Genomic DNA, 10,946 nt, shown 5'->3' with positions numbered 1-10,946 from the left:
TAGCTCCAAAATGCTTTGATAGAGTTTTTGTTGTGTACCCTGATAAAAGGATTATTGAAGCCAGTTAAATCAATCAGTTTGTGTTATTCTTCTCCATTCCCCACATACACAGGAATTAACATCTTACTGGTCTAAAGCCCCAACCTCTTCTGTAGTTGTTATGGAGTGCACGGATGTCTGACGGCTAAACTCGAATTCACTGAAATGTGCAGATTTAGCAGCCCCCTCAGTAAAACTAAATTAAAGTAAGAAAACCATTGGAATTAAAATCAATACCAGGAAAAACAAATTGATTTAGAAATAAAGCATGCCTGCTATTATTACAATTTTTCTGAAGAATTTGAAGTTGTAAATGATGGAAAGAAAAGATCCTTGCTTTGGGGCAGTGTGGGAAGCTGAAAGAGTTAATAATGCCAGGAGAAAAATCGAAACAATAGCCACTTGAACACTACTTTTCTACATATTTAAGATGCATCTAGAAAGCACTGCGAAGAAATGTCGTCAACAAAGCATTGTTTACAGTATAAATCCGCTTAGGCATAGTTCCAACATAGTTTGAATAGTCTGTCTTTGCACAGCAGTAATAAAAGAGGGAGCAGCAACAACTTAAGAGATAAGTCTGCCGTAATTATACCATTATAACAGTAATGACCAAACCATTTTCACATGTAGTCTGCACTGTGATTACAGGGTAAAGTCCTAGACTGCGGTTTATCCCTTGGCTGCTAGTCTCCATGAGACGTGTTGACCACTATCTACCCATGCTTGGTTGTCCAGGATAGTTCTCATCAAATCCTGCCCTTTCAGATGAAACGTGACATTGTTTCTGCATTGTGCTGAGTGTCTGGCTCTGCTCCCTTTTAACACATCTGCAGCCACAAGAGAAGACGAAAGAAAAAGTGCAATTGCACTGTCTAGGGCTACAGTTGAGAAAGTTTTGACTGCTATGCTATGCGCCATTATAAATACTGGACAAAGAAGGGCTATGGGGTCTGAGAAGTACTAGCCGGTGTGCTGGGAATGCTCACTTTGGAAAACATGCTTGCTGATTAGTGTTGTTGAAAAACATCTTTACTCTGGTTGTTGACGAATAATAAAAGTACTCTCTTCACTTCAGACTACTCTTAAGTCACTAGAACAAAGAGCTGCCATAAAACTCACTTCCTGGCATGTCACCGTAACAGTTAAAGATTTAAAGCTGCAATATTAAGTATTTTGAAGCCAGCAGTAAATAAAACTGCTCACAGTTTTGTTTTGTTTTTAAATATAGCCAGCTCATTTGCCTCTCTTCCATAGCAGTGATAGAATAACGCTGTAATAATGACTCCAATCCCAACACAGGGGAACAAAGGTTATAGACAGATATAAGTTTTTAATATTTGATGGTGGACCAGTGAAAGACCTTTTTAACAGCATGTTCTGAGATAAGGAACCAGTTTATTTCAGAGTTGAATTCTAATCACTGTGAAATACTCAGAAGTGTCTATATGTTTCCCATACAAGCCTCTCAGGGTATGTTTGCACTGCAGTTGGGAGATGTGATTCCCACCATGGGTAGACAGCTGGTGTAAATCTGCCCACCCACTCTGGAAATCACACCTCTCAACAACAGTATAGACATATGTTCCAATGTCCTGTATGACGTGGGGCATTACTTACACCCCAAACTTGCCTACATTCCACCCAAAGTTGGTGAGCCCCTTATATGTATTATTGAAAATTACATCAGAAATAATCATTACATTGAGCTTACAGAAACTGTATACTATATGCACAAATCCCATCTGATCTTAAATTTCCTGCATGAATACCATTTTTAATATGCCTCATTCTGTCCCTTTACCACACAGTATGTCCAACATTGTATAGTACTGTTTCTCTACATTCATACCTCCCTAACAGGATACACAGATATGTGACAAGATTACTGATGGCATTTCTAACCAGTGTAGTTTGTTCCATCTAAATGCAGCAATGTATTTCTAGCAAACCAAAGTGCTTCCACACCACTTCAGTATGGTAATTTCATATTAATCACTGCATCTGCACAATTCTGCATTAGTTCAAACGAACTGCTTGGCATTCTGGGTGGATACCCCAAGGTGCACTGTTCTGCTCTGCACTCTTGTGTTTTTGCAAGGGGCATTCTAGGATGCATAGCAGAAGCTACAGGAATTCAGAGACTTGGGGTCAAATTAACAAAGTCCTATGATACCTTTCTTGGCACCCATTCATATTGCCAGTACCATTTTCAAACAGGGAGACCCAATCTATCCTCTGCTCCCCTGGCTTGGGAAGCCTGACAGTGGACACTTGGACAAGAGAAAGGAGAGGTTTACATTTTACCCTGAGTATTTGCAGAATGCCAGTGGAGCGTGCTTTTGCGCTGCTGGAGGTGGATAGAGGTGTGTTATGAAGAGGTGGGATGTTTCTTACCACTATGTGCCTTCTGTGATAAGTACCTGCTGTATTTTGCACAACATCTGTCAGATGAAGGGAGAAATCCTGGAGGATGGATGGGAGCAGGAACTAGAGAAACTTTCTCAACATTATGGGCAGCCCAGGCAAAATTGGCCACGTCATCAAGGGATCAGGGCCAGGAATGCATTGTTCTCAGTGTCAGGGGTTCTTGTGGCTACTGAATATGCTGCAAGCAATAAAATGTGTGTTGGTTTGATTTGATTATGAATTAATAGCATGGGATGGTGGCTGTTATGCCATTTATGGGTGGAGCTATTCCTGAGTGAAGATTTTCAGTCAAGTTGTTAGAAAATGCATTTATTGCATTTACAGAAAACAAAGGTAATAGTGCTTCACTAAAAATAAAAACACTTAAAGCATGCAGTGCAAACTTCAGAACAACGATATTCAGGCATGGCCACGTGAAGGAGCTCTCACAAACACCTGTAGATGATGTGCTTGAAAAGATTCTCCTTCCTCTGGGGTTGAACGCAGCAGGAAGGACTTGTCACTTGGCTGATTGAAGTGGTGGTCCCAGTGCGGTTGTCCTCTACGCTCTGCACGGCATTGGAATGTCGGGGTGAAATGCTCAACCTTTGTATCAAAAGGTTCTCCATCACAGCTGTCTGCTTCTGCATTATCTGCATCCTGTCCCCTCTTCGGGGCCATGTGCTCCATTTCGATCTTTTGAGGATGTGCCAGGAGACCGTCCCTCCACAGCTCTGCCTGTGGGCCCTCTATCGTGATGAAGTGAAGTGAATACTTCATGGGACAGATTGTCTCTAGCTTTTCTTTTTCTTTCGGAGATTCAACAGCCTCTCTGTGGGTGATACCTTCCCTCTTTGTGCCAGTACAGGTGTTGAGGGAAACCAGAAAAATACATAATTACTTGTTGTCCCACTCCTGACCTCCATGCAACAATGATCAACAGTTTCTTTTCCCACAATTTGGAATACTGTTCCCATCTTCTCTTCCCACTCTGTGGTTCCCTTAACAATGGTACAATGTCTTCCAATTATTTCCCCATATGATAGCCCCCCTGTATTGGGGGGTTGAGTGAGTGGACAGGGACTTTCTGGGTGCCTGTAATTTCTTTTTTAAAGTTTGAGGACCATAGAGTGGGAGGTTGAATGCTGCTTTTCTAGGGTGGGTGCAATGGGGTTGCAGGGGGCAGGTTACTAATGGCAGTTGCACCTCTGCAGGCTGTCATTACATAGGAGGTGTAAACCTGAAGCAAGTCCCCAAGAGAAATATTCAAAAAGGCAAAGGGCAAACTGGAAAGATATGCAATGCTGCTATTTACCAGGATGGTTTCCTTCCCTCTCCCCTCCCCCGCCGGCTGGTGCAGGACTAGAAAGGAAACACTAGCTATACGGGGAAACTCTGAAAGATCTTCTTTGTCATGCAAAGTTCATGCCAAAATTGAGCACTGCCTTTGCCTTAATGTCTCTTATGACTCCTACAGATCAGCATAAAGTGCTCTGCAAAATGCAGTAATTATTCTCTATTGAAATGCATTTGAATGCTTTAACATGTCTTTGCAGTTTGAAAGGTCTTGCCTGATTTGGGGCATTTAACTCATGACCTGTAAAATTCTGTAGAAGCTGAATGCACTCATGGAACTAGGAGTCAATGTAGCTTTTTGATGACTATTCTTGTTCTATGTCGGCTACGATAAAGATAACTTTTAGGCAATATATTATTTTTAACCCCGATAGTGCTGACATCCTGAGCCGGGGGAGTAAGTCTGCAGTGGCTGGAGTGGGGAGGGTAAGAGAGTGGGTATGGACCCAGAAAGTGTGGCTGGTGGTTATGAGATTAGTTACTGCAGAGTAATAACTATGTAACGCTCTAATGCAGATGCCATGTAGCGCACACTGGCTGGAAGAGGGTTAAATGCTAAGTAAGTGGAGAGAGAGGCTCAAAGCTCCACCAAACATGGATCCGGACAGCCTGTACCCAGAAAGAGACGTTTAAATCCCTCGACACACTTGTGCTGTAATAGAGCACATCACACTTACTGGCTCAGCTCCCTTGGGTTCTGGTAACAGCTGTCCTACCCAGTGGTTTCAGTATGGTTGCACACATGGGGTTCTTATGTATTTGTCCACATCTGCTAAGTCATATAGCTTTTGGACCCCAATAATTCTCTGTCTGGTCCAACTCCGTGGTATGTGTGGGGCCAAGGGAACAATCGGTGGTTTATTGGGTGGTCTCCAGGCTCTGTTGTCCTTGCTGTGTTCTCTGTGGCATTATTCACTACATCAATTTCAGGTTTCGTGGTATTGCTTGCAAAAATGCAGTCCAGTTTCTCATAATGTGGGCAGATAGCAGGAGCATTGTCAGAGGTACTGTTATGCTCCTTTGTCATAGAATCATAGAAGATTAGGGTTGGAAGACATCTCAGGAGGTCATCTAGTCGAACCCCCTGCTCAAAGCAGGACCAACGCCAACTAAATCATACCAACCAGGGCTTTGTCAAGCCAGGCATTAAAAACCTCTAGAGATGGAGATTCCACCACCTCCGTAGGTAACTCATTCCAGTGCTTCACCACTCTCCTAGTGAAATAGTTTTTCCTAATATCCAACCTAGACCTCCCCCACTGCAACTTGAGACCATAGCTTCTTGTTCTGTTAACTGCTCCATCCTCTTTGGAAATCCCCTTCAGGTAGTTGAAAGCAGCTATCAAATCCCCCTCTCACTCTTCTATTCTGCAGACTAAATAAGCCCAGTTCCCTCAGCCTCGCCTCTAATACTCCAGATGTGGCCTCACCAGTGCTGAATAGAGGGAGATAATCACTTCCCTCGATCTGCAGGCAATGCTCATACTAATGCAGCCCAATATGCCATTAGCCTTCTTAGCAACAAGGGTACACTGTTGACTCATATCCAGTTTCTCGTCCACTGTAGTCCGCAGGTCCTTTTCTGCAGAACTGCCGCTTGGCCAGTCGGTCCCCAGTCTGTAGCAGTGCATGGGCTTCTTCCATCCTAAGTGCACTTTTCCTTGTTGCACCTCATCAGATTTCTTTTGGCCCAATCCTCCAATTTGTGTAGGTCACTCTGGACCCTATCCCTACCCTCCAGCATATCTACCTCTCCCCCCAGCTTCGAGTCATCCACGAACTTGCTGAGGGTGCTATCCATCCCATCATCCAGATCATTAATGAAGATGTTGAACAAAACTAGCCCCAGGACCGCCCCCTGGGGCACTCCACTTGATACCGGCTGCCAACTAGACATCGAGCTGTTGATCACAACCCATTGAGCTAGACGATCTAGCCAGCTTTCTATCCACCTTATAGTCCATTCATCCAATTCATACTTTTTGTCTTCGGGGATGTTGGCAGGAGCTCCTTGGCATTAGTTCTGGGGGTGCTCCCCTCACCTTCATTTGCTCTGACAGTGTCATGTAGGTGTCTGCATTCTGGAGATGCTTATCCAGATGAGAGTAGACATGCATGAAGGCAATCAAATCCAGGACTTCTGCGGGGGCCCATGCAGGAGGCACAGGGAAGACATGGCTCCTATAATAGATATGTAAACTCACTATCACCTTGCCAAACTCCAATTTGTGTAATGTTTTTCTACTTTCCTAGAATTCCCCCTTGTTGTTTCCTGTCCCAGGTATATGTAGTGTTACTGAGCAATGTTAAAGAACCACCACATTCCAGAGGTGCCTCAAGCAAATGTAATAAAGAGCTTTGTGCAGCATCTTGGGTCCTTTTCTATGAAAGCTCCTACATGTGGCATACAGATCTTTAGACAAATCTTTCAGGTGCTTTGAGGATCTGAAAGTGCAGCCATATTCTAGACTGTATATTTTTCATGCAAGGTAACATTCTAAGACCTATATTATTATGAATTGCTTATTTCCACTTAGGCATGAATATTGCTAGCTAAGGTAGCATTCAGTTTGGTGCATATGAAGGTTATTTTAAAAAAAATTACTAATCATTTCCCCTGACACAGGATTTAAAAAAATCCTTCCTATACAGTAACTGTCTTAAAGTAATTAAAAGTTAAATCTTTAACTTGATGGCAAAAAAATTAATTGACCTAAATTACTGTCATGGATGGTTGTATTTGTAAAAACACGCTATGGATTAGCATGCATAGATATTCCTATACAATGCATTATAGGTTTGGCATTGCTCCAGACCATAATTAAGGATGATTTCTAAGCTTTCAACTTGAACCTATACGTTTGATTCCACTCTTCTGGCTTTCCCCTCCCCCACCATTCTGATTATAGGCTTCTGTTGATTCAAGAATAAACTAGGTGGAAAAATTTGAGGGGAAACTGCTGATGCAGCATTTAATACAGCCACTAATTGCATTGCTAATGCGATAGGACAGCCGTTATACTTTCTGCTTGATGTGGTACCGGCTGAAAAAGCAGCGTATTGTGTCCAATTCAGTGAAGTGGGCACCATTACTGAGATGGCTGAGTGGAGCTGTGACACAAATAGTATCTAACCAAGTGTGAGCAGGTGCCTTTCCCAACCTGCTGCAAAACAAACTCCATATACTGCGTAGAGTTAAAAACTCAGGTCTTTCTGGGGGGTGATTACTTGTATTAGATAAAACTCATCTCAACTCTTCTCCCCAGGCATGCTAAATTCCAAGGGTTCCTACCTCAGCGATGGTCTGCCCACACCCTAGATCCTCTCTTGGTCTAGAAAGCCACTCCTATCTCCTTTGTCTGGGTTGGGTAACAAGCTACCTGCTGTACTTAACCCTTTCCCAGCAGGATAGACACCTGCTGACAAGGTGGGAGGTTTCAGGCAAATACCACCAGCCTCTTATACCAACTTTGACTTAGTTTGAATGTTCAGAAAACAAATGAACAGATGGCTTTACAGTAAAACTCTCCTGAGGGCACAAGCTGGAATGTACACACCTGCGCTCTGTCACAATGTTTCCTCCTGAACAAATTCATACTACAGGACTTGGACACCATATGGGTCAAATGGTTCTGGCCACGTTGATTGTTCTGAATTGTTGTGGTGGGAATGGTCACTTTTCAGCAATACATTGTGTTTGTAGAATCTCTGTTCATTGGCCATTAGAGAAAGTCCCCTCTGGCAGAAAGGAAAATGGTTACATTTGTAGAGTACATCACCACAGCATGATTCAATAGACAGGTAACAGAATAGCTGCAGGCTACACTTGGTCCATTAAAACTGTAAAAATCCACAGAAAACAAGATTGATGCTAATTTTAATAATTTGGCAAAGCAAATGCAGAATCATTTTAAGGCACTGGGAAGCTGAGATCCTGGTGGGAGTGCTTTGTTTTAAAACCTTATGGTTCAGTGTGACTGACCATTATTAAATCTCAATGGCTATTGACAAGCTAGATGTTTAGAGAAAGAGACCATTTCAGCTGTGACCAAGCAGTTAAGGCCTCAGGATCTTAGGTGTGGTCCTGCAGACCTACAAGATCTCTCACTAATTTTTTTCCAGACTAAGTCATTGATAATTGAGCAATATCACTTTATCTGACATCACCAGGGGGATCAGCCAGCCCACCCCCAGACCTCTCAGACCAATATACCATAACTGTAGCCCTCTAGGAAATCAACTGTAACAGAACAGCTATCTTATTTTAAAGGTCACTTGCAAAGGAATATTTAAATTGGACTGGTGTGGGTTTTGTTTCTTTTAAGTTATTGCAAGAAAGCCTGAGAGAGTTTTTTCTTGTGGTGGCTTTAAAATATCAGCAAGGTCAAATTCTGGTCTTTCTGGGTTTTACGGCAGCATCTTTGGAAGGGGTCTCCATAAATGTATATCACGAGTTCCCGCATTTAAATGAAGGGATGTCTTTGTTAGAGATTCAACACCCCTTTCAAAAACATTGTAAAGTTATTTGCTGTGATGTTGTAGACATGTTTGTCCCAGGATATTAGTGACACAAGGTGCATGAATTTATTGGACCCACTTCTGGTGGCAGAAGAAACGAGCTTTCAAGCTACACAGAGCTCTTCTTTAGGTCTCTGTCATGGCGTTCTGGGGGGTGCACTCCAGACCAGTGAGGGGCTGTATCACCACTTCCCCTGCGACCCTGGGTGCCTTACAATGCTTTGCTGCTGTATCTCCCAGCCTGGGATGTTCCCAGTCAGCCTACAAGTATGCAGGTTGCTCCCTCAGTGTCTGTGTGTTAGACAGCCCTGGTTGAGCAGCTTTGACCCCATCTACAGCCCCACTCTGGCTTCCACCAGCCTTGGTTACAACTAGCAAGATGACCCAATGTACTACCAGTCCCAAAATGGTAAACACAAACATCCTGTTCATTAAGTGTTGTTAAAGATAAAGAAAGTTCATTACCTTAACTTGTGTGTCTCTCTTTCACCTTCCATCACTTGAGAGGCCAAGGGATGGACATAGCTGCAGTAGTGAACAGCAGCACCCCATCCTTCTCTCTGCTCTTATAAGTGATGAATAGGGTTTGTAAAGGTGCCTAAGAAAGCAGCCCAACTCCCACTGAATCTCACTGCACTTCCCCAGAAGCCTGGAAGGCAGGCAGGCTCTTCCTGTTCCTGCTAGCCCTCATCCCCTGCCACCACTGCTGCCTAGGGAAGGAACCAAGGGGCAGTCCTGAAACGTGCTGTCCTAGGCAGCTGCCCACCCTGCTATGCCTAGAGCAGCTGCTGGCGGCCCATGGCCAACATTTGGGCCCCTGTGACCTGCTCAAAACCCCTGCTTAGCTACTGTCTAGCCACAAAGCTTCCCACAGGAGGTGTGTGCGAAGCTCCCTAAGTCCTGCAGCTACCCCACAGCTAACAGCCCTTGCTCATACCTCATTTCGCTGGGCGGTGAGCCAGGCTTTGCAGCCGGCCTGCCCACACTAACTAGTGTGGCTATTGGGATGCACTCTTATCCCTGTCTTTTGTTCAAGGTCTGATCCAGTCGCTGGGCTCTGAGAACACCTACTGGCCTGGGCCCTGCTGGTGCAATGGGGGTGGGTAGGGAGACACCTTGTTTGAGATTGCAACTGGGGCTTAATGTTGTAACACCTCAGTCTCCATGTTGTGATAGCCCTGGGTGCCTAACTCCCCTAGGAAGGGTTGACAACTAGCTCATGCACTGTGTTAGCAAGCTGTGACTCCATTTCCCTCCCCTGTCCCCCTCCTCCCCACACACCAGCCTCTGCCCTGCTTTAAAAGAGGCCGTAACCCATGGCCTTGCAGGGGAATGTTACCATTCTATTACAGCAGAGCTGAGCGAGAACACAATAGAAGAAGCTTTCCAGACCCTGGAGCAGTGCAATGAAAATCGATATGTTTTGTTACAGGCTGAGGTTCTGACTAATAAACAGCCCAGTTCTAAAGGACAGTGTGTGTTTACACAGCAGCGGTGGGTGACCAGGGTCCCTGAGCCCCAAACTGCATGAAATGGTCTGTCTACTTAATGCTTTGTAGTCTTACCAATGTGATCTGGAATAAGACACTACTGGTACACAGTTAAAAAGGGTTTAGGTTTTGGGGTTTGTGTGTGTGTGTTTGGGGGGGGGGGGGGTCTGTCGTCGTCTCAGACAGAGAAAACAAATTACTTGCTTTTAATAAGGAAAATTGTCTGTCCTGCTGTTGGAGGCCCTGCGCCTTAGGCGAGCTAAATGGACATACGGTACTGTGCCATTCATATGCTTCTAATTAATTAACTTAATAGTGACATATTACATTAATTCAAAGATTATGGTAAACAGGCAGTTCAATTATTAAATCCTGTCATGCTGTGATTGGTTCAGCACAAGGTAGCCAAGATGAGCAGGGCCAGTGTGTGGGAGGTTATTAAATAGTTCATTGATAAAGCATTCCAGTCGCCAATGTGAAATAAATAAAAAAGGTGAATAAATGCAAGGCTATTTCTTGAGGCAGGGTAGTGACGCAAGAACAATGTAAGCGAAAGTGATAAGGAATCTGGGAATTATGTTCTGTATAAAGCAAAGGGGGTGAAGGAGAAAATTCACTGTGTGGGGGGGGGCACTTAATGACAGACACCCCCCCTCCCCCCCCAAGTGTTGGAAGAGAAATGCAATCACCCCCTCTGCCTGCCACAGGTCTTTAAAGTTGTTCTACGGGATGGGCAGCGGCATCTGATGTTCAGTGGGTGCAGTCTTTAGATAAAAGAAGCAGGTATCCACACTCACATCATTTTTCTCTAGCCCTATTGCCATTTGTCACAGGACAGAAAGGGACTTAACTGGTGGGAAAGGGCCCCTCCCAATACACTATATATGGCCAGCATTTCCAACAGCAACTTTCTTTTCAGGTGCCTCATTTTGGGGTGGGCTGGGGCAATTTTAGCAGCTCCCCCCCCCCATGGTGCATGCTCAACACGTTCTGAAAAGTCAACTCTAGCCCCTTTAAAGCGTGTAACCTGAGCAAGACAAATAATTGAGGCCTGTTAGCATTGCTTTCCAATTCGTTCGTTCGTATCGCAGTTGGTTAGTGTCATATATGGGCTAATACTATATTAAAAAAACC

General features: G+C 44.2%; 1 protein-coding gene across 4 annotated transcripts in view; it reads right to left on the bottom strand.

Annotated features, from left to right (window-relative positions):
- Positions 1-2,762: 2,762 nt before the first annotated feature.
- Positions 2,763-10,946, bottom strand: part of ARHGAP26 (Rho GTPase activating protein 26) — a 327,129-nt gene continuing 318,945 nt past the window's right edge. For 2 of the 4 annotated variants that reach the window (XR_012160231.1, XR_012160233.1), the window contains 2 exons: positions 7,362-7,542; positions 2,763-5,985 (listed from right to left, as the gene is read on the bottom strand). The gene's annotated coding sequence lies outside the window, so the exon portion shown is untranslated. The remainder of the gene's footprint in view (positions 5,986-7,361; positions 7,543-10,946) is intronic. The other 2 variants (XR_012160232.1, XM_073355709.1) reach the window with 2 other exon arrangements.

Source organism: Lepidochelys kempii, chromosome 8 (assembly GCF_965140265.1).
Source record: "Lepidochelys kempii isolate rLepKem1 chromosome 8, rLepKem1.hap2, whole genome shotgun sequence".
NCBI classification, from domain to species: domain Eukaryota; kingdom Metazoa; phylum Chordata; order Testudines; family Cheloniidae; genus Lepidochelys; species Lepidochelys kempii.
This window is presented reverse-complemented; position numbering and strand designations above follow the sequence as displayed.